Consider the following 23,800-nt stretch of genomic DNA (forward strand, 5'->3'; position numbering starts at 1 on the left):
GTGTGTTGCAGTACAAAAGGGAGTAAAAGAGAAATGTGGGATGGGAGGTAGCTGGAGACAGAAAACATGAGTTGGGTTTTTTTCATCTTCTGTTAAAAAAAAAAAAAAGACCCCAACGAAGAGAGAAAAATGGAGATAAAAGTAAAAGACAGAAAAGAGGCGTAAAAAAGAGAGATAAATGTAATCCAAACACCATTATGCAATCTATTCATTCACTCTGCCCACACAACTAGAACCCTTTTGTCCATTCAACCACCTTCCCCAACCCTTCAAGAAATGCAATACATACAATTAGTAATCCTGTTTTAAATTCTAAATATGACTCAATTAGTGTTTAAGAACATCGAAATATTTCTCCACAAGCTTGAATCATAATTTATTGTGTAATGTAAAAGGGTTCACAAGAAGAACCAGTTATCCAGTGACTGTAGTTAATAAACAAAGAAGAAGAAAAAACAACAACCAGTAAGGTCACTGTAAATTACATACGCTGACCCCATGTGGTCCTATGGAGTTAGTGCAAGCATACAGCCCATTTGTATCTTAAGTCGGCCAAAGGAGTAAAAAAAGAAATACTGTACCCCTTACTTTACTTTACTTAGAGGTTTATATATTTAATCCCTGAGATGTCTGAATAAAAATATTGAATGAACATATCTATACATATCTATATATACATACATACATACATACATACATACAAACATACATACATATATATATATAAATATGTAGTATTTGTAGTTTTGGTAGTAAAACTAATGAAAATACAGTAAAAAAATCTAAGCCATCTAGTGGGCCAGATTGGACCTTTGGGCAGGCCAATTTTAGCTCATGGGTCAGATGTTTGGCACCCCTGCACTAAGCTAATGAAGCAACAAAAATTGTAAAAAACAAAAAACTTTTTCATATTCACATAATGAAGAAATGGTTTACTGAATCTGTGTGTTTGGGGTTTTTTTTGTTTGTTTTTTAAAGGTTTTTAAAGTTTACTCATGGTTGCTTCATTACTTTCCTTCACTACTTTTTGTTTTAGGCATTTTAAAAATGTTTGTCTTGCTGACTCATCTGACAAATCTTACTATAATACACATAATGAGTTTGTTTACCCGTGAACTCCCGCTTCACAATCAGGAGTTGAACAACCAAAACATGCACCCAGGTTGAGTACCCAATGGGCATGCAGATTGCTAAAATGTACCTTCCTGACTTATGTGATATAGATAAGAACCTGGTTCTTATCTATATCACATAAGGCTAAAAGGTTTTTTAGCATTTATTCATCCAAAGCGCCTTATAAAGCATAGAATCATTTTAATTTCATAACAAAAACATAAAATTTATTATCACAAAACTTTAAATGAGCATGGTATTATGATGACAGTATTTTGCCTAGAAACCACCTAACAGCACATCATGCACTAAGTACCATAGGCCTGTACTAGTACTTCTACTGGTATCAAACTCAAGATGAAAAGAATAAAAAATTTCCCATATTAAAATTTTCAGTCAGAACCACTATAGTTAAAGCTGATGCAGTAATTTGCCAATATGGCACTGTTTAGGGGGCATTCCCTCCCTTCTGTCCGCACACATTCAAATCATTAGGTGGGGAGAGCAACAGCAAATCAGTGGCAGGCGTGTTTTAGTCAGATACATCAGGTAAGCTTTGTACTTTGTAGAGATGAAGTGGAGGTGGGTTGAGAAGTAGCTTGCAGGTGAACAGCACCTATAAAGAATTTTAGTAGCTCACCCTAAATAAGATTTTCCAATTGGATGGGAAGAAAGTTATGCTCTATAATTCTTTTATTATCTCCTACAATGTAACATATGTAGAGTGTGACTGACAGAGTTTTTCTTATTAAACCGATTTCCTTCCTTCCATCCCATTTTTCATACAAAAAGTCAATTTGCGATGCCCATGTTTATCTGATGATTTGTTCATATAAGTGGGAGAAATGCGAAAAAGAAAAGAAAAAGAAAAAAAAAAATCAGACTCCGCTGACATGAGTAAGAGCTTTCAAAATCTGATGTCAGGCTGAGAACTATGCTGACAGGTGCATGTGCGCGAGTCTGAGGTGCTGCAGAGATCACAGCACTAAACAGAATGGCTGAGCAGACAAATATTAATACATAATGTGGCTGGAGTTGTTTGTCAGTGCACATACACTTTATTTTTTTCCCTCCTTGACAGAAAAAAAAAAGAAGAATTCACTCAGATTTTAGGATGGTCGCTGCATGTGTCGACATCTAGGACAGAGAACAATACTGCTGTGTTCGCTGAAGGTGAACTGCCCGCTGTAATGGACACAGACAGGCAGACTGGCACTAATTGGCATGAATGGGCATGGCAGCAGGCCTTTTGTGGATGAAGGAGAGGTGAGCGGCTGCTCAGCATGTGTCCTTGTCTATGAATAATGCGTTCCACCTTTTCAAAGGCACACGGACAAAAATGTCAGAGCGGCAGCACCACTGCTTGAGCACACATTCATCAAAGTCCTCTGCTCTACACAAACACACATCCAACACTCCTGAGACTCAACAGGACACACGTGCAGCGCACACCAGAGCCAGTACAGTACTCAGCAATCATCCAAACAAACAAATTCCACAGGCAGACTCTCACAAACACAAAGGCTCCACGCTCCACAGGTGTCTGCATGCTGCCCAGCAGCATCCCTGCTTGTGAGGCTAAAATTTGTGTGATGAAAAGAATAGAGTTTAACGTAGCATACAAATCCATACATCCCTCCATTCATGTTACCCTGCACACTATGGAAAATAGCTGTGCTCTGTCCTCTCGGTCTCCCAGAAGGGAATAAGGTTTTCTGTGCTGGTAACAAAGGGATAATATTTTATTTTCCAAATCTGTGATCAACTGAAAATACTGCAACAGAAAATAAAGCTGCATTTTAAATGTTATATGTGCGTAGACAAATAAAGATGGAAACTTTCTCACTAAGACAGAAAGCATGCAGTTAGTGGGTAACTGTATTTCTACATTTTCCAAAGAAAAGACCTCACAGGACTGATTGATTTCATCACTGGACACACATAACAAAGAAGTGGAAGTCTTTACATGTGTAAACTCTAAAGGCTGCTTCAATTTCTGCCTATTTGTTGATAAGGAACTACGGCATTTCAAGATTTCTTAAATGCGACTGTGTGTTTAGGCAACACTTTCCACCAGCATCTTCAAAACACCACTACACTGAAGTTGTTCTGACGGGCTGTAGTGACCTTAAGCACCATGCCAACATACTTTATGTGGTTTTTCTGGCCTTCAATTTGTTCCCCAGCTATATATGCAACGTCTTGGCTGATAATACGAGCCAAAGAATTACTTTGACTTTCTAGCTTACACTAGAAATACCATAACTGAAGTTTATGTTAGTGCTTCAATCTCATTTTTCCAACTTCGCCTGACCTGACAAAGCAATTTATATTTAGAGATTGTGGTAAAGAAAAAAGCTTCAAGTATGCACAAACAGTGAGTTGGATTTGGTTCACTCCAACATTCCCACTGCTTCAGACTTTGAAGCTAGAATGACAAAAAGGAAACAGACAGACTGACCACACAGGCTTGTCACTGCTCGCTTCACTTTCCCAACTAATCTGTCACTTTCTTTTAACATCATTATTCTCGGTTTGTTTTTATTCACACACACAAACACACACAAACTGAAAGACCAGCAAATTGTGTGCAGTTAGCAAAACAAGCTTATTTCTGTGCAATATGCTTCCGTATGCATGCAGCTGTCTCGTGTTTTAGAAAGACACACACCCTTGTTTTACTATCTTTATTGGGACTCCCCCTAACCCCAGTCTCACACGCACACTCAAACACTCACAAATTGCCTTCAGGATGGTCGTACGTGTCCTCCTGAGACACAACACCCTCTGACCATGACCCCATTTCAACACCAAACCCAATCTCTGCCTGGAACACCAGAGGGTTTGACTGCAGTTATGTAAGCCTTTGCAGTGGTAGAGAAACAGAGGGAAGGACAGAGAGAAGAGGGTAAAAAAAAAAAGAAAAAAGAAAAAAAAAAAGAGGGCAGGAGAGATGGACACCGGGACCAGGAGTGGGGGAGCGGGATTAAAGTACAAGTAAATGATGGCGAAGCAGAAAGAAGATAAGAGAGACGGTGAACGAGACAGTGATGTCACCTTGTACTTGCGCTGCAGTGAGACGGACAAAGAGAGCGAGTAACAGAGGTAGAGAGAAAGGGATGTTGAGAGATCTATTAGCTGATAGAAGCCATGCAGACAGCCTCCCACTCCTTAGGCAATTGATTCGAAGGATATTGTGCTGAATGCTGTCTGCGTGTGTGCGCAACTGAGTGACAGTGAAACTAGCTTTGAGCCTCGGGGCATAAAGTACTAGTACTAGAAAGCTACTGGCGTGTTTCTACAACTGAAATGTAAACCATCACATTTTAGGGTAAATTCTTAATGTTTCGTGAATGTAACGATTTGGATTTAGCACATAGTGATTATGGTTAAAATCTCCTTTGAGTAAGTTTTGGTGAATGCGACGTCCTTTTAAGTGGCAAAAACAAGTCTGCATGTCTGTGTGTGTTTCAAGAGGACAACATAATGGAATGCCTCGATTCGAGACTTGCCAAGAGCCCTTTTCCCATACGCCAGGGAGCCAAGACTTCCCCAACCAGCCAAGAATAGCACCGACACTCTCTCTCTCTGTCTCTCTGCTTTACTCTCTCTCACCCACACTCACGAGCACTCACACATTTTTACTGTTTGGATTTGACAAGAAGGGTGATAGTGTGAAGGAGGAAATAACAGCCGTGTGCACTTCAACACCGTTACAGAAAAAGAAGAAGAAGAGGGACATTTTCTAAATTCATATTTGTACTCTTCAACAAGCAGTGCAGTGAGACGTTTTTTAGGACACAATATGTTTTGATCAATATGACGCTAATAAATCTTCATTTATTTGAGTTTCAATTAACTCAAGGAAGGAGGGGGGGGGGGGGGGGGGGTTAGGGAGGCAGGAAGACAGAGACATACAAAAGCATAGAGAGGCAGTGAAACTGCCGTGCTGGCTGCTCCCTGTGGGGTAAATGGGTTTGTTGTTCTCTCTGTGGATGTGTACTTACAGTATATGTGATTTTTTTTTCTTTCTTATTTTTTTGAGGCAGCAGTAAACTGGTGGATAGAGATGTGGACCACAGTGCATTCCCTTACTGCCACTGCATCACAACAACAGGCAGGAACATGTTTTCTACTCCAAAAAAAGAAAAAGAAAAAGCAATGACATACTGTATAAGAACCAGCCTTACTGACAGTACAGCTCACTTTTTTTGTCTTCAAACCAGTGTTTAAGCATCTCTACTAGATGTGATTACCAAAGCTGGGCTTAAAAGGAGTTAAAATATTCTACTTTAAAACTGGTTTCTCTCCTTGTGACTCACTGGGAAAACAGCTTATAGTGAGCTGAGAGGCTATCCATCAAACAGAAGACCCGAGTTCAAATCCTTGACCTCACTGAAATGTCTGTGAGTGAGATAATCGGCAGCAGCTCCAAAGGTGCTATTCTGTAGCTGACCCTGCCATCTTACTTCCCTGCGGTAAAGGTAGGAAGTGAAACAGAATTTCCCCTTTGGGGATCGATATTACCACAAAAAGACAGCACTTTCGCAGTGAGTAATTCAGAGAAAATCAAAGCAGTTGTAGTCTGTGCTTTTCAAGAAATGTGAAGAACAGCAGCTCTATTTGTAGAGAAATATTAGATAGCAGATACTGAAAGAAAAACATTAGAAATACATATGCAATGCAAACAAAGCTGTAAACCAAACAATTCCTTCTCAAGCCGTACATTTACCTCACATATGAAAGGTGGTTTTTGGTGTGTTGTTTTTTACATGTAGAAGTCGCTGATTTGAACCTTGCTAAACACGCATCTGTGCAGCAGTTGGAATGTCAGGTTTATTGCAAAACTGGACTCTTAGTCAAAGAGAAAACACTGATCTGGAAAAGTCCTTGATGCCAGAACTAATAACATCAAATTAACCATGGCAGACTAACAGCTTTTAGGTTGAAATAACAATGTGATAGCAGTTTGTCAGTTGTGATTCAGCAGTAATGAGCCAACTACTGTGTCCTAGGTTGTCAAGCACAACCTGAGTTCTAGCAACTTAAAAACACGATACGCAGCGGGTCGCCGTGCACAGACGAAACTAGATTACATAGCAAAGAACAGAAGATGCTTTTTAAAAAATAATTTTCACCATGGTATCAATGCAAAGACAATTTTACCTCATTCAACACAACCCCTCCAGAGCCCCCAGGTGTGTCAGCAGGTGGTACAGCCCATGGAGAGGGTTCCAGACTATCCCAGAATGCAGTGTGTTGACTCAGGGACACAGCACTCCCTGGTGAATGAAAACAACAAACAAAGTTACTCAAAATTTATAGGGAAATATAGGGGGAAAGCGCATATGTTTATATAAATTCACATATATTCATATACGCTGTGTCAGCAATAGCAAGAATGGATCTGGACACACAGCTGAGGACAGACTGCATTGTTCCGTCAATAAAAATAATCACTGCTCTTCTTTGATTCAAGAAGAAAAACCGTGGTTCTGATTATTTTGCTACAAACAAGTAAATAAAAGTCCTACAATAAGACAAAAACCCCCACTTCTGTCATGATTATGTGGATGTTGATGAATTATGTGTGAATAGGTGGATTTTATGCTGCGATTGTTGCTGTGCATGAACATAAGTTAAAAATGATTTGTGATATTTGTTAGAGAAAAGGTGGGGGACATCTAGCACTTCCATATCTATGAGAAGCTTCAAGTGCTTCGCTGTTTTAAAAACTGCAGGTCATCATTATACACAGTGCATGTCATACTCGGGGAAGAAACTCCAGAGTATCTTTAAAGACATCAAATGTGCAACAAGCTGACTCGAGCAGACGCCCACGCACCAACATAAGAGACAGACTAGCTGATTGTCGACAGTGTGTACACACTCTGTGGGACTAATTAGGCAGGTTGTGCTGGAGTGACGGCTATGTTATGGGGATACAAGACACATGTTCCCTGCTGTTAGTCAGCGGCAGTATGTGTGTGTCTATGAATGTTTATGGGGTATATGTGGGATGCCAAACATCCTACTGACCTAGTTCTTATATGTCTGACAACAAGAAAAGAGGTGGGGAGGTGTGGGAGGGAAGTTTGTATGCAGCTGTCTTAGCTGTGGGAAAGTGTTTCATTGCAGCTCATAAGAAACCGAGATGGGATTACAGCATTTGGCTGGTTTTGTGATAGTAAAATATGTCATTCCATTCACACTTTTTAAGTTATGCATGATCACTCTGTGGGACGGAGAGAGGAAGAGAGAAAATAAATATCTGGTTAAAACTGATAGTGCGCAACAGAATCAGGCTTAAACATTTACACATGCGTTAAAGTGTCTGCACAAAGAAAGCAAGAGGGGTTCTGTGTATTACAGAGACTTGTAATGGGTTTATGTAAGGAGGAGAAAGAGGAAAAAATAGATGAGCACTGAGGCCATGGATTAGCAAACACTAACTGGCAAAGGAATTGATCACATGGTATAAAAAATACAAGGGAGAAAAGGGGGATGCAGGGAAGAAGCATTACACACAGAGAAAGAAAACCCAGCACCAGAGAGCCAAAAAATATGTTGAGAGACCAAAGAAAAAGTAGAGTACAGACAATCCAGAGGTGATGAAAAATAAAGACAGATGGAGAGAAAAGAGGGGACAGAGAGGTAAAGCAAGCAGGGAGGAAGAGGGAGACAACAGAGAGGCAGAGGAGAGAAACAGATGGTGGCAGAGAAGAGGCAGATAGAAACTCAATGGGATGACAACACTGGCATAGCCAGCGAGGCACAGCAGGGAGTATGAAAAGCTGAAAAATGTCAGCAGAAAGGGAGGAGGATGATAAGAAGTGAGGGCAAAGCAGGACAGACAGCGAGGGTTTTCATCTAACGCTGCACCAACTTTCAGGGAAAACAAAACAGACCTTCTCATCTTATCAACACAATTTATCAGCTTATAAGCTTCTCTTATTAAAAAACAAAAAACAAACCAACTAACTAACAATGCTTTATTTGCTCATTTCTCATATCTGTAAATTAGAATTATTGCGATAAAATAGACTTGTTACAATTCAAAAAAGCTAATCATATAACTGATATCTAAATCACCCTTCACATGATGCTCTAATTACTTCAGACTGTGCCTGTAATCTGAATCAGCTGTCTATTTAATCCTTCAACTACCTGGGGTCTCTTAAACAGAGACACCTGCTCCTTTCTCCTCACACACAAGCTGAGATAAATCTCTGTTCTAGATTGTGAAGGGTAAAAAAACAAAAGTAACATGATTTCTACAGCTTCATGAGCAGAACCAATACTGTCAGACCTTATTTATTAGTCATTATAAAATAAAGTACTTAATGTCTTTTTAATATCCACACACAGAAAATATAAGAAATCTACGGTGTAAGAGTTTTACCTCATTAACCTCCTAATCACGCTTATTGTAAGTGATTGTAAGAGTTGTTGCACTTGAATTGCTTTGCTCAATACGGCTTTTAAGGTGGAAGTACCGCAACAGCAGTCCATCTCCCTTAACAGTGCTTAATACATGTGGTCTAATCTTTTGACTGAATATTTTCTCTATTTCAAAGCAACATCTTGTTCATGGTAGTTTGATACTTTTGAATCCGCACATCTTCAGAATAATAACAAATACACCAGAAATGTCTGTCAGCTGAAAATTATTCAGCAAGTCCAGGTAGTAGATTCGTTCAAAGGCTTTAAGAAACGAAAAAAAAGAGCTTAATGGATATCTGAACTCTGAGTTCATTAATCAACAGTTTGTCTTGTTCTGACTTTGGTCTTTTACCAATAATGGGAGTAGAGCCTGTGCATCTTAATAGCTTTGTTAAAGTTGTTGTCCATGACTTAATCACGCGTGCAAAGTAATGAATTTAATAAGTCTGAATATGAGCAATAAGGAATAGGAGATCTCTCTGGCTGTTTGGGTTGGTACCATTTTACTATGAAACAGGAAATCTCTGTCTGTGAGTTTGTTTCTTTGACTGCCAACTCTTCCTAGACCGTAATGAGTTGAGCAGCCAAGCTTGGCACATAGGTACATCTTAGGCTCCTAGAGGCTCTTATCTACAGGGTGGGCCATTTATATGGATACACCGTAATAACATGGGAATGGTTGGTGATACTAAAGTCCTGTTTGTGGCACATTAGTATATGTGAGGGGGCAAACTCCTCCAGATGGGTGGTGACCATTTAGAAGCCATCTTGGATACAACTTTTGTTTTTCCAATAGGAAGAGGACCATGTGACACATCAAATTTATTGGTAATGTCACAAGAAAAACAATGGTGTGCTTGGTTTCAACGTAACTTTATTATTTCATGGGTTATTTACAAGTTTCTCTTTGTTCACAGCCATTGACATGTCAAAGAGGTTAACACGTGAGGAGCGGATCGAAATTGTGTTGATATCTGGTGAACGCAGTAACCGGGTCATTGCAGCAGATTTCAATGCAAGACACCCTACGAGTCCACCCATCTCCCATGCTACAGTCAGCAAACTGCTTGCTAAGTTTCGTGAAACTGGTTCAGTGTTGGATTTGCCAAAATGTGGACGCAAGAAAACTGTCACTAATGAAGAAACATCAGTGGCTGTCCTAGCTTCATTCAGCAAGAGCCCACAGTGTAGCACTCGCCGCATGTCACTGGAGAGTAGCATTAGTCGAACATCCCTTCGGCGGATATTAGCTACTCACAAATGGCACCCTTACAAACTCCAGGATGACCCAGATCGGTGCACAGAATTTGCAGAATGGGCAAAACAAAAATTGGAACAGGACCCTCAGTTCACGCAGAAGATTTTGTTCAGTGATGAGGCAAACTTTTATGTGAATGGTGAAGTTAACAAACAAAACCACCGCTATTGGTCTGACACTAACCCAACAAAACAAAAGTGATGGTTTGGTGTGGTATATGGGGTACAACGATAGTGGGTCCATTCTTCATCAATGGAAACTTCAAGGCCACTGGATATTTGAAATTGCTACATGATGATGTGTTTCCCTCTTTATGCACTGAAGCTGGCACGTTCCCTGAGTTTTTCCAGCAAGATGGTGCACCACCACATTATGGGTGCCAGGTCTGAGCATTCCTAGATGAACAGTTTCCTGGAAAGTGGATTGGTCGTCGTGGGCCAGTTGAATGGCCCCCAAGGTCTCCCGATCTGACCCCCTTAGACTTTTATCTTTGGGGTCATCTGAAGGCAATTGTCTATGGTGTGAAGATACGAGATGTGCAGCATCTGAAACTACGGATACTGGATGCCTGTGCTGGCATTTCTCCTGCGGTGTTGCTATCAGTGTGTGAAGAGTGGGAGAAGAGGGTTGCATTGACAATCCAACACAATGGGCAGCACACTGAACACATTTTATAAGTGGTCAGAAACTTGTAAATAACTCATGAAAGAATAAAGTTACGTTGAAACCAAGCACACCATTGTTTTTCTTGTGACATTACCAATAAGTTTGATGTGTCACATGACCCTCTTCCTATTGGAAAAACAAAAGTTGTATCCAAGATGGCCGACTTCTAAATGGCCACCATGGTCACCACCCATCTGGAGGAGTTTGCCCCCTCACATATACTAATGTGCCACAAACAGGACTTTAATATCACCAACCATTCCCATGTTATTACGGTGTATCCATATAAATGGCCCACCCTGTATATCAGACGTTATGATGTCATCATGTTGCCCAGCAACCATCCAAAAACAGGCTAAAATGACCTGTTTGGGGGATTTTTGGACTTATAAGACTTTATAAAAGCAACTTTTTTTATTTCATGACTGTAACCTCTAATTAATATCCAAGAAAATTATTAGCAACAACCTGAAATGACCTTTTATTTTTGCCTTTAATTTCATGACAATAACATCTCATTTATATCCACAAAGGCTCAGTTGCACATAATATATTATATCATCATCATGTTGCCTAGCAACCACTTGCTAAAATGATCCTTTTTTTCCATTTATGCAGCTACAACACCTTATACAAGCATAGTACCATTTCAATTTCACTGCTCAAACAGGCTAACAATACAGGTGGGATGGGCATGAACTAGTAATAGCAATAAAAATGAATGTTTGGGATGAATCCAGAAGACTAAATAACTCACAAGCTCATTAAAATAAATAACAAAACTTTAATTTAACTTTAAATACACAAAATCTATCAGTAAAATACTGTAAATATAGTGTGACACAACTTTATCAGTCCTAATCTTGGTTTTGTTGTTCCATTTCATTTTTCATAAAGAGAAGAAAATCACTTGAAATTTTAAATGAAATTGTGATAAATACGATATAATTATTTCTTACCCCACCCCTACCGAAGCTTTTTCCATACTCCACATTGTACGCTGTCTATTTTACACATATAAACACTGTATTAATCCATCACATCCATAAATTAGGGAGGCTAAATTAGTCAGGAGTGGTTCAGTTTAAACCACATTAAATAAATAGCTGATCTAATTCTAAACCGCAGTGGAGTAGCCAGCTCCTGTGTGTATTTATGAGAGGTTGTTTTATTGTGTGTACTGAAAATGAATGTGCCTTAAGGTTTTCCATTATATTGTACCAGAATTATACAGCATTAAATTTATTTGTCAAAAGTGACTTGCATTATGTGCATTCAACCTCCAAACCAACAAAGACCACATTCAGTGCTACTGTGCAAACGCTCATATGATCAAAATGCCTCCAGTATTCATCTATTTGCTGCTAATCTACCTCAGTCTCAACAACAGACCCTGTACAACAGCAGTCGGTGAAAGACGTTTTATGTATGCTGATTCACTTGTCTGACACTGTCATCAAGACAAACTTGTGATCATACAGTACAAAAGTTTGGTATATTGCCCAGAGCCTTTTCCCAGAGCAGCTACTTTAAGTGTTGGAGCCAGTAAACAAATGACCAAACACCAAAGCTGCAGTCTTTTGTGTGACTTTGCTGCTGTTCTGTGCCCTCACTTTGGGTAAGCGGGTTCACAATGATGCATGTAACAGTGCGTGGCTCTCTCTTTCAAAGGCGATGATATTCAACACGCCTAACAAATGTTCTCTGTGTGAATGTTTCGCTGTACTTGACTGCATGCTGGCGTGATTACGGCATGAATGCTTTTGTCCACTCAACCATCACTTCATCTGTTTAAGTGCTTGCATTTTTCGCCAAGTGTATCAAATAAAACATCCACCCACTTCTACCATGACTGCAGCCAAATCCTATGCCTACTGCACAAGTTTGGTCGAACATGTATGGTGCATTTTTTCCCTTTCCTTTCTTTTTTTGCTGTAGACTGTAGAAACCACAAATGCTGGGTTCAAGAGCCGAGCTCAACCAGACCTTAATTTAACAATGTTTTGCAGAATTGTGCAGAATGTTAGTAAATAGTAGATAAATTCAAGGTTAAAAAGCCTTCAAAGTCTAGATTTTTGCACTTTATCTTCCTGTAAATACTGAGGGATAAGTAAGACCATTTCAAAGCCTCAAGAATCCAGTTTCTCTTTTCACTTACTTACCAATTACCTTTGCTGTAGTACAGCACACAATTCGTCATTATAAGTATGGCAGACGATCACAATCACAAGAACACATAGACGGAATACTTCAGGAGCTGACGTAGTGTCTGACAGCTGTTTGGTTGCTTAAGGCAGAAGAATGCAGTGTGTGTGTGTGTGTGTGTGTGTGTGTGTGTGTGTGTGTGTGTGTGTGTGTGTGTGTGTGTGTGTGTGTGTGTGTGTGTGTGTGTGTGTGTGTGTGTGTGGACTGAGTGACTGACCATCATTGTAATTTAAGGGAAATGCCTTCCTCAACCACAATCCTATTTCCCTAGACTCCAACAATCTTGTCATACCACAAGTGAAGAATCAGCCCTCTGCACGTTTAAGGTGCTGAGAACAGGAATGTTATCATAGGCGCACATGTGTTTGGAAAGAGCCGTGTCCTTCAGTAATCATCACTATCCTTTACTTAATGTTTGCCGTGTTACTGGAAGTGTGTACGTGGCAGCTGTGTTAGAATCTGTGCCAAAAACAAATCATTCCTGTTACAGGCCTGGACTATTTTTAGCATACAACCTTAAAATGTGTTTTTGAAAAGTAGGAAGATGAACAAATAACAATCACATGCACATGCGCACATGAAAAAATAAGAACAATCTCAGAGGAATGTCTAGTTCACCCAATAGCATTTCCTTCTTAGTCGTTTCAAAGCCTAAAGTAACAACAATGCCATTATAAGGCTGAGAGTATAGAACAGTTTAACTGATGGAGGTCATAGTTTTCAAACACACTGGTAAATGAGAATTGATCTCATGTAGGATATTTTTTGTGTGTGATTGTATTAAAAGAACAAAGAATCAATATGTAATTGAGTGCTAAGCTACAGTATGGATAAGAGTTGGAACACCAATACTGCTGCTGTGATCACAGGCCTAATTAACCTGACACAAATCCGTGCAAAACTCTGGAACCACCTCTCATTTCTTTATATGCATGTAAGGCCAAAACAGAGTTTGTACAATTACAACAAACTTGTAAGCCAATATTTGGTATGACCACCTTTATTCTTCAACACCTGAGCCTAAACTCTCTTGAACATGTTTCCTTGTAATTTCTTTCAGTAGTCGTCAGTATTTCACGAGGATTCTTGAAGGAGTTCTTCTTTGAAAGTTGGCTGCCTTTTGTTCAGTCCTCTGTCACTCAATAAGACTTGTTTCGCTGCTGTTTGTACTACACTTCTTGTGTATTTTGGCATACCTCACTCTTTTGTTGACATTCAACCTTCCAACCATTTCTGATGAGACCAGACAGAGTTACTGTGTCTGCTCTTTGCTGGATTTTTTTTCTATTTCTTGCTTGTAAAGCCACTTAACTCGTTGCTTTGAAAAAGGTTCGGTACAAGGACTGGACTGTAAACCAGAAAGCCTGGAGAACTATTGCTCAAGAACACTTGACCATATGAAAGCCTGGCTCCGTAGAACCAAAATATAAAGAAAAGACAGGTGACTCACGACCTTTGCGCAGCACTATTAGTGTCACTGTCCAGTTAAAACTGCTTACCACCACATTTAGTGGTCAGTAATTACGCTGATAGATTAAGTACTATACAGTTCAGGAAAGTTCTGAAATATGTTAGCTAACACATTAAAACCCAATTAAATGCTCTGAAACGTGGGAACACGACAGCTGATGTTCAGTGTTCCGTGACAGTAAAATATCATATAAATAAACAAAATAGTGACTCGATCAATCAAAAGCCTTCACTGTAATTTAATAAGAGGAGCATTCCACACTTGCAAAAAAAGGCAAAATAGAACATCTTTTTAACAAGTTGGAAATTGTTGCTTCACGTTACTTAATCAGTCACAATCAGCTGGGGAAGGAACGAGGTTGCAATCATCACTTTGTACCACTAGCTGTCAATAAAATCTAGGAAAGCAACTAACTTAATATTTCCCCACTGATTAAGACCCTAATGCCAGATCAGTTGAGTGAAGGTTGACAGCCCTTCTACTTTTTGTTTTTACTTATCCCACACAAATTCACAGGCAGGGTATTGTCCTGCCTTAGCATTACTTTGTAAAACTACACTTGTGTGTTTGTCTCACACACACACACACACACACACACACACACACACACACACACACACACACACACACACAGAGCCGTGGGATTGTCTTACCCCATTGTCTTTATTTAGGGCAAATGAATGCCTGTCCTTTCTCGCTCTGTGTGTGTGTGTGTGTTTGTGTGTGTGTGTGTGTGTGTGTGTGTGTGTGTGTGTGTGTGTGTGTGTGTGTGTGTGTAAGCTTCTGCGTTAAGAGGGCATGCTGAGAGAATAGGAAGCGTGCTTTCTTTGCCAACCCTCTCCTTGGCAGTAAAACAAGGACACACACACACACGCACGGACACGCACACACACACACACACACACACACACACACACACACACACACACACACACACACACACACACAGCGTTGAGCATTTTTAATTGGCCCCTGATTTGCCAGTAAGTGTTCTTGCCACTTTCTTCACCTCACTGTGCTGGCCCCCTGCCTCAGAGCCTGGCAGAGGCACAACTGGACTTAGAAGATCTGTGCATGTGTCAGTGTAAGTATACATACATGTGTCATCCTCAAGAATAACACATGTCTTAAATTGGTTTCTTGGTCACGACAATGAGTTCAGTGTATCCAAATGGCCTCCATAGTCACCAGATCTGAATCCAAGAGAGCACCTTTGGGATTTGGTGGAACAGGAGATTCACACCATGGATGTGCAGCCAACTAATTTGCAGCATCTGTGTGATGTTCTCAAGTCAACCGAAATTGACCAAAATCTGAGGAATGTTTCCAGCACCTTGTTCAATCTGCGCCATTAAGAAATTAAGGCAGCTCTAACGGTAAAATGGGGTTCACACTGGTACTAGCAAAGTTTAGCCAGCCAAATTAGCCAGTGTATATTTCCAGGTTGAATCCATGCATGCAGTGTATACAATTAAATTAAATGTCTGATTCTATGTAACCACATGAGTGTGCTGCAGAGCATTTCAGAGAAAAGAAGAAACTAAACACACACATGCACATACACACACTCAGACAACCTTGACTTCAGTTGCAATTGAAAAGCATTTGTAATGGTCTGTCTGGGACTGTATGTGCGTGCGCGCCCGCATGTGCGTGTGTGTGTCTGTGCGTGCATTTGTAATATACTTGATGTGTGCAAGATTTATGTACCTGATATCAGAAACAGATTGCATCCTCGCCTGCTATCTTTGCAAAGCAGTGACAAAAAACCTCATTCCTTTAGCACTCTGCACACACTGAGACAACCGCAGGCACACACATCTACCAGCAACTCAAGGTCAAAACAAAGAGGATGAGATAAGTGTGTGTTGAGTGGTCTATACGTGTGCACGTGTTTGTGTGAGTGTGATGACATCATTACTACAGCCGAGCACTCTATCGTTGATTGATGGAGAAAGGGTTGTTATGGTCGACTGCTGCGAGCTCAGTGCCCGCCAGCTAGGCAGCTGGACCTTACCACTCTGTGTGTCTGCGCGTGTGTGCGTGCATGTGTGTGTGTGTCATGCAGCTCGTGTAAAATGATAAATAGGAAGGATACATTAGCCATTTGTTGAAAAGGCAAGTTTGTAACGTAATTGCCTGCTGTCACAACAATTATTATTTATTAATAACTGAGTAAGCAATAGCAGTAATTGATAAAATGGAAACTATCCATAAATCCACATATCCATATATATAAGATGTAAAAATATAGGTACAGACACACACAAACACTACAGGACTGTTTTCAATCCTAATTTATGGACAATGAAGAACAGCAGATATCTGTGTCTATATTTTTATTGAAACATGCTCTGGAGCGGCTTCATTTACATAATTACAGAATTACATCTTTAGTCTGTTTTGGTAATTATATACTCATAATCTCATCAGATACAGTTTATTCTCTATGAACCTTTTCTAGGTAGCACTTGTAAGCAGATAGTCCATTCAACCTCACTCCCTGCCCTATCAGGTTATCAATCACACACACACACACACACACACACACACACACACACACACACACACACACACACACACACACACACACACACACACACACACGTACTCATGCTACTCAGATGACCTCCCATTGAGAAGCAGAAGAAGGAGACACAATATTAGCATCACGTCACAAAAAAACCCAAAAACACACAAAACAATCGTGGCTCAACCATCTCTGATGTCGCCTGTGCAACCAGAGCTCTTCAGCAGAGCCTGAAAATCTTACAGGAATAATTAAAAACAAGCTCATAGGAGCAAATGAACAAAACCGCAATATTTTCAAGCTATGGGGGGGGGGGGACAGAAAGTGCCTCCAGAAAGTCCCCTCTATCACAGCTCTAAACATTAACTGTAGACACCTGTAAGCATCTGAGGACATTTGCATTATATCAGAGTGTAGAGGGTGTGATTTAAGATGAGCAACACTGTATTGCAACCAAGAGTGGCAAACTGTATATAAAGGATGGAAGTAGCAACTATGACATTGCCTACTGGTTTGTGAACTCCAGTTTTGAAGCTTGAGTTCTTGAGTATTTGTGACTGCTGACATCTTGCTCTGTTTGCAATGTTCTGCCATCAGCTAATATCACAAAAACACAGAAGAGGTCCAAGTGAGCAACTCAAATTAAAATAAGTGTAACCTTACAGACAACTCGTGGCTCGCAGCACCTACTTGTCTAAGCAGAATTATAATAATATGAATGGGTACAAAAACAATAAAAATCATATTCATCTATAGTAGTCAAATGAGGGAAATCTGCTTATTACTGGTGTCTATAAAAGCTCTTTTTGAAGTTACCCCAAGTGGCCAACTCGAGGAACTGCAGTTTTTAGCACTTCTATGTTGGCTTAATCCAGGGGTCTCCAACTCCAGTGTTCAAGTGCTACTGTCCTGGAGATTTTAGATGGATCCTTGTTCCAACACACTTAAATCAAATGTTGTTACCAGGCCTTTGCCAAATTTGATGGCATGGTGAAGAGGTAATTCAACCATTTGATTCAGCTGTGCCGGACAGTAGCTGTCGTTGATTGGAGTTGGAGACCTCTGGCTTAATCACAGCTGAACCCATACTGGCTGTATATACAAGCAAAACTGCAAAAAACATTACACATTCAGTTTGGTAGATTTCCATTTAGATTACAGTGAAAATCCTGTTTATTTTTCTTACCTCATGTCTTTGACTTAATGACTATTTATTGTGGCTAAATTATACATGTGAAGTGTGTTAAACTGCACAATATATGTGTATGGTATGCCTCAGGTGCTCACTGAGTCAATCACCTGACTAGCAGAGTGCTCCTGCTGAGGTCACATGTTACAAAATGAAAAATTAAGCAGATTAGGGCAGCAGTGCGGACTCATCTGACCATCTCATAAAGAAAGGTCACAAGTTAATGTAAGAGTAATTCGCCTCTTATTGAATGAGAAATCATTCCCTATTTCTTTTCTTTCAAAAGAAATGCATCAGCCTAAATGCGCTGTGGATTAAGTTACTGCTTATGCGGTGGGTCACATTTTATCAATGAATGTTTAATAACGTGGACGGCAACCTAAACTCGATTTATGTCTGCAACTGAAGTAAAAACCGAGTCTCAAACGCACTGCACTGCTGCAGAATGAAAACAGAGCGTCTTTGACTGTGAAGCAGATAAAATAAAGACAGGAGGGGGAGAAAAAATGCTCCGACAGATAGGGGTGGGGTGATAACAGAGGGAGTGAATAGAAGACAGAGACGAAACACAAACGAAGAAATAAAGAAACCGAGTTGTGGCAGAATATGATAAAAGAACGAGGACCTCGTCTGAGTCTCTCTCTCTCTCCCGCCCTCTCACTTTCTTTTATTCTAAGATCTTCAAAGACTAATGCAGCACTCCTGAGAGACTGCTACCAATACTGGCGGGACACACACACACACACACACACACTCAGCTGGGAGACAAGCTCTGCACAAGCCTTCTCTGAACCAAAGTAATGATACACAGAAATATCAGACAGACAGATGAAGGGAAAGAAAAGTGGCTGAGTCAGGCAGAGAAGAACCTTTGACATAAAAGGAAAGAGGAAGAAATTAGATACACCGTCTTCAAGCGAACAACTGGAAGTCTAGGTATTTTTGCAAAAATCAGTTAACAATTTTGTCATATGTAAATTTAGCAAAGGAAAAAGCGAAACAGGTAAAGAGCTCCAAACTCAAACTGTGACAGAATTTCACCAAACGTAATGCAGTGTCACACAAAGCATGGGCTGTGTGTACTGTGTAGTAATATCCTCGTGGGTCTCCAGTAAATGCCCCCTTTTCTCGTTGTTTTTTAACACTGTTTTCTCATTAAACACCAGTGTGCACACCACAGCGTCTTTATGCCGAGTGCTTGACATCTTCACTAGCATTATTTTTTCACTTGTCAAATATTTTCTCTTATCTTTGACTGAAACGCGACAAAAAATAAAGACAACACAATGAAGACACATGCCTCCTCCTGCTCCTTCATTTTTGCCCTGGGAGAAAATTCTAATCTAGCATCGCCGTATTCCTTCTCGCAGCTTTGCATAGAAGATGAGTCTCGCAGCAGCAGCATAAAAATGTGCGCTGCTGTACACGTAAGGCTTTATCACTTATCTGCACGGCTGATAAAGTTGGACTCATTATTTGCCGTGGTTGTTAATGCGGCTGCTTGGTCTGGGGAAATAATATTCTTGCATGCCTTGTTAACTCTGTTTCTCTTCAGTCCTTCCACCCGCCCGCAATTTCTCTTTGTCTGGCTCTTTTTTTTTTCTCTTTCTTTTTCTTTTCACAAACCGCCTCCTTGTCTCTCATCCTCCCACCTCGCTTTATTTTTATTGTTGTCATTCGAAATCTGTCACTCGTCTCTCACGCTGGCTGTCGGCTCTACGCATCCTCTCCTTATTTGACCTACCCACTTTCGTCTATCTGCCATCGCCCACCATTCACAAGCCGCGCTTGCAAATTCCACAACGTAACATGTATGGCCTGTGAACACTTGTCAAAGGAGCACTTGAGGGATGTTTGACACAAATGACAAGGCCTTACCATTCACACTACGTAACGTACAGCATGTTGACGGTGACAGTGCAGCGCACGCTTTAAGTAACTGAACAAATCACCTAAAGGAGCCAAAGATTTTCCCGCTGCACCCTCTGAGCTGTCACATATTTAAAACTTAACTAGGTTTTAACAGGACTTCAAGAAGGATTTTAATACATGTTGATGTTAGCACCTGCAAGGGCATAAAAGAATAAGCAAATAAAAAGAACTATTAAAAAGACACAAAATAAATCAATATAAACTAGACGGGAAAAACAGAGAAGGGCAATGAAGCCTGAAAAGCCGAGACAATAAAAAAGATAAATATGAGAACAAGCCAGAAAGCAGGCTGTTGCTTTGTTACTGTGGTCTAAGAACACAGAGTTAGTACCAGACTCACTACCGGCATTTAAAACTGAATGTAGCTGAACAAAGCCACGTTAATGAGTGTGTGTGTGTGTGTGTGTGTGTGTGTGTGTGTGTGTGTGTGTGTGTGTGTGTGTGTGTGTGTGTGTGTGTGTGTGTGTGTGTGTGAAATCTATTAATAACCCAGCTGTTTTTGAGTACTCTGTTATATTTACATTGGAGAATGTATGCACACAGGCACACACACCGCTGTACATTCTCACTGACGCATTTGTATTTGGCCGCTCACACTTCCTGACACTGCTCGTGGGACTGTCACTTAACCTCCTTGATTTGGCAGTAAAGGTATGACGCTGCTCGACCATCAGCCCAGTCACACATCACATGTTCACAGGTGGCCGTGTGGTCTGGATGTGTTTCAGAGGTACTTGTTTTAATCAGAGACAACATAAAAAGTGAAACTAGCTACCAGGTCGGAGAAGTGAAGTAAACGTGGAGGTGCTTTAAACCTGCATTCTTTTTAATGGGCAGCAGGGGGCGATACTTGAGGCTGCGGGGAAACTTTTGGTCCTGACGAGCTTATGGGCACAGTCGTTCATTTCACTGATTAAACTATTCTGGAAATTGATCTTGTTATTTGCCATCTAACGAAAATGATACGATGCTTTTTACGAAGTGTTCTCTCCATGAATGCAAAAAAAGTGCTAATTAGCATGTTGCTATGTGTCTGCTAGAAAACGTGAGGACGTTATAAAATATCTTGTGTAATTCAGATTTAGTGGATATAGATGAAATGTAATTCTTATTAAATTAAAATGGCAGGATGCTTTCATGTGGTGTTATAATTGCAAAAAAGGCAAGTAACTTTTGACTGCTGGACGGTTTCCAGGCAACCTGATGGCATCATAATTAAACCTGCATTACCGAAATTTTGTGGATATAATTTTGATGTTATCGTCATGTAATAAAAAAGATACGATGCTTTTATAAGGCATTATATGTGCATGAAAGCCTAAAGTAGGTTATTTCAGCATGATGTTAGGTGATGACATGATGATAATGACAAGAACATTCAGGGGCTTAAGATGCACTGGTGTCCCAAGCTTGCTTGTTCAACTGATCTTGTGGGAGGAGCCAGTGGGCAAAGAAACAAACACATACAAACACAGACACAGACTATAATACATGAAATCTCTATCAACAGTAAGTGTCATAAAGGAGGATTACTCAGGGTATCCTCACGGGGCATGCTGCCCATTGCTTGTTACATTCAGTAAGAGTGATATCTAAAAGGCTAATCAAACCAATACTGACATCATTTTTTCTGCTATACTAAGTACATCATTGCTGCTCTGTGATTAGAAATAAAATAACCAAAATAATTTACATATATGATAGTAGTGAGTTTATTTACCCAACACAAATACCTTGTATTTATGCTGTGATATCCAGCTCTCTTTTACCTCTCCTGTCTCTCCTTTATCTCTCCAATTCACGATGCTATACGACGTTCGGTTAGCGACCATTAGTTGAAGACGACTTTACTAAACAAGGTTTTGTGAAATATGAGTGCAAAAGGAGTGCAACAGGTGTTTTTATTCACTTTACCATCCGGGTGTTCTCTATATGGCAGCGCCAGCGTGCATAATACCAGGACCCTGGAAATGAGGCAGCTAAATTCAGCTGTTCACTTGATACTCCATCTTTACACAAATGTAGAAAGGCGACCAGATATACATGTTCTCTCCATTTTCTCATTGTGTGTTACCTTTTTAAAGTAATACAAAAATATATTGCATAATGCTCCAGCACTGTCCTACAGTGGAAACACATGCCTCTCATGCTAACTGATGGCTCTAAAAAAGGTGTGAATGTGAGCGTGAACTGTCTCGCAATGTTAGCACTGCGCTGTCAGCAGGAACCATCTCACAGTGTATATAAAAGAAGTCAAACCAAATGGTTCCCATGTATGCCTGACTGATACAAGCACTAACTAAATTTAAAGAGAGTGAAAGACTGACTCAAGAGGATAGCAGAGTGCTCTTACACAGTGGCCGATAATAAAACCACACATCCTTTTAAGATGCACTGTTTGCAACACTTGATCAGAGCACATTTACAGTCGTTATCCTATTAAAGCCCTACACATGAAAGGCTCTACTGTGAAATGCACAGATGTGTCCACCTGCAGCTCCTTCTTATATAAATATGTGATGCTATAAATAGTGTCCGTGTGTGTGTCCGTGTGAGAGGGACAGAGAGGATGATATCATTATCATGACTGGGCGCTGGCTGATGGCAGGTCATCATGGCTTCCTGCCACTCGCTCTTAGTTTATGGGCCTCTGAGAGTGTGAACACCACTGTGCATGAGTGGGTGCATTCTGTCCTCTTCGCTGGGACAGTGGGGATATTTTATTGAGTTCATAAACATAATGTACACCCACACAGGCTCACTCTATGTGAAATCCCCTCCTTTTATATGCAAAGATCTCTCAATTTGTTCACTTCTTTTGATCCATCTCCTCTCAATATCATACTACATACAAAATAACCAAATCCAGGGGGCGCTAGCGAGCCAGCAATGGAGTAGGACGTGTTTCTGAAGGCTCCCGCTAACAGAGTTTCAGAAATAGTTTTTTTTCAACCTACAAAGTCTCATTTTATGTCACAGGGGAAGCTAACAGTTTTATATACTATATTAAAGCTTCACTCGAGACAAAATGGCATCGAACCTAAGGAAATACAAGTACACCGGAGGAACTGCGGCTAGGCCCGGCGCATCCTCAGGCGAGAATACCAATGGTGGCCCAAGGGCGGCGCCCGGCTCAGCGACCACTGAGGAACGGGCTCAGCAGAGCGATGGGCGCTTTGTGGACACTGATGCCCTGAAATTAGAGCTTCTTCAATCCATTAAAGATGATATCAGCGTGGTGTTAAAAGAAGAACTCAGGAATGCACTGAAAGAAGATTTTGATAACATTAGGGCTGACGTGCAAGAAGTGAGAAATGAGATTGCTAACAATACGGCGGCAGCGTGCGCTGAAATGGATGGAGTTAAGGCCACGGTGAAAGAAGTAGAGGACGGGCTGTCAATGTGGAGCGATGAGGTGGTCACCTTGCAATCTACGGTGAAGACTTTGAGGAAGGAGCTATCTGACCTGAAAGATAAATGTGATGACATGGAAGGCAGGATGCGGAGATCCAATATCCGTATCATGGGGGTCCCGGAGGGCCCGGATTCGAGCTCCACCACGGCCGTATCCGCGCTACTACGTGAAGCGCTGGGTATGGATAAAGATGTTATTGTCGACCGCTCACACAGGAGTCTGGCCCCGAGAAGGCCGGGTGGTAACCCGCGGGCCATCATAGCCAAGCTTCATTACTACCAGGACTGTGTGGAAATTCTACGCCGTGCCAGGACCCAAGCTCCGCTGAGGTTCAATGGACAACCGATTGCAATATTCCCGGATTTTACGACCTCGGTGGCCCGAGCTCGGGCTGCTTTTACAGAAGTCCGGAAACTTCTCCGTGAGCAGGAAGGTATCCGTTTTGGGATCAGGTTCCCAGCGCGACTTTGTATCACGCACAACGGGGAGGAGAAAGAATTTCTGGATGCGGCGAAGGCAATGGAATATGTTAAAGAACATATTATCAACGTTTGAGGAGGCTGCGCCTGTCGCTCTAT

The 23,800-nt window shown here is 40.8% G+C and overlaps 1 protein-coding gene across 3 annotated transcripts in view; it reads right to left on the bottom strand.

Annotated features, from left to right (window-relative positions):
* Positions 1 to 23,800, bottom strand: part of atxn1a (ataxin 1a) — a 101,086-nt gene that overhangs the window by 19,661 nt on the left and 57,625 nt on the right. For all 3 annotated transcript variants that reach the window (XM_026157048.1, XM_026157049.1, XM_026157050.1), the window contains one exon: positions 6,280 to 6,395. The gene's annotated coding sequence lies outside the window, so the exon portion shown is untranslated. The remainder of the gene's footprint in view (positions 1 to 6,279; positions 6,396 to 23,800) is intronic.

Source organism: Astatotilapia calliptera, chromosome 22, assembly GCF_900246225.1.
Source record: "Astatotilapia calliptera chromosome 22, fAstCal1.2, whole genome shotgun sequence".
NCBI classification, from domain to species: domain Eukaryota; kingdom Metazoa; phylum Chordata; class Actinopteri; order Cichliformes; family Cichlidae; genus Astatotilapia; species Astatotilapia calliptera.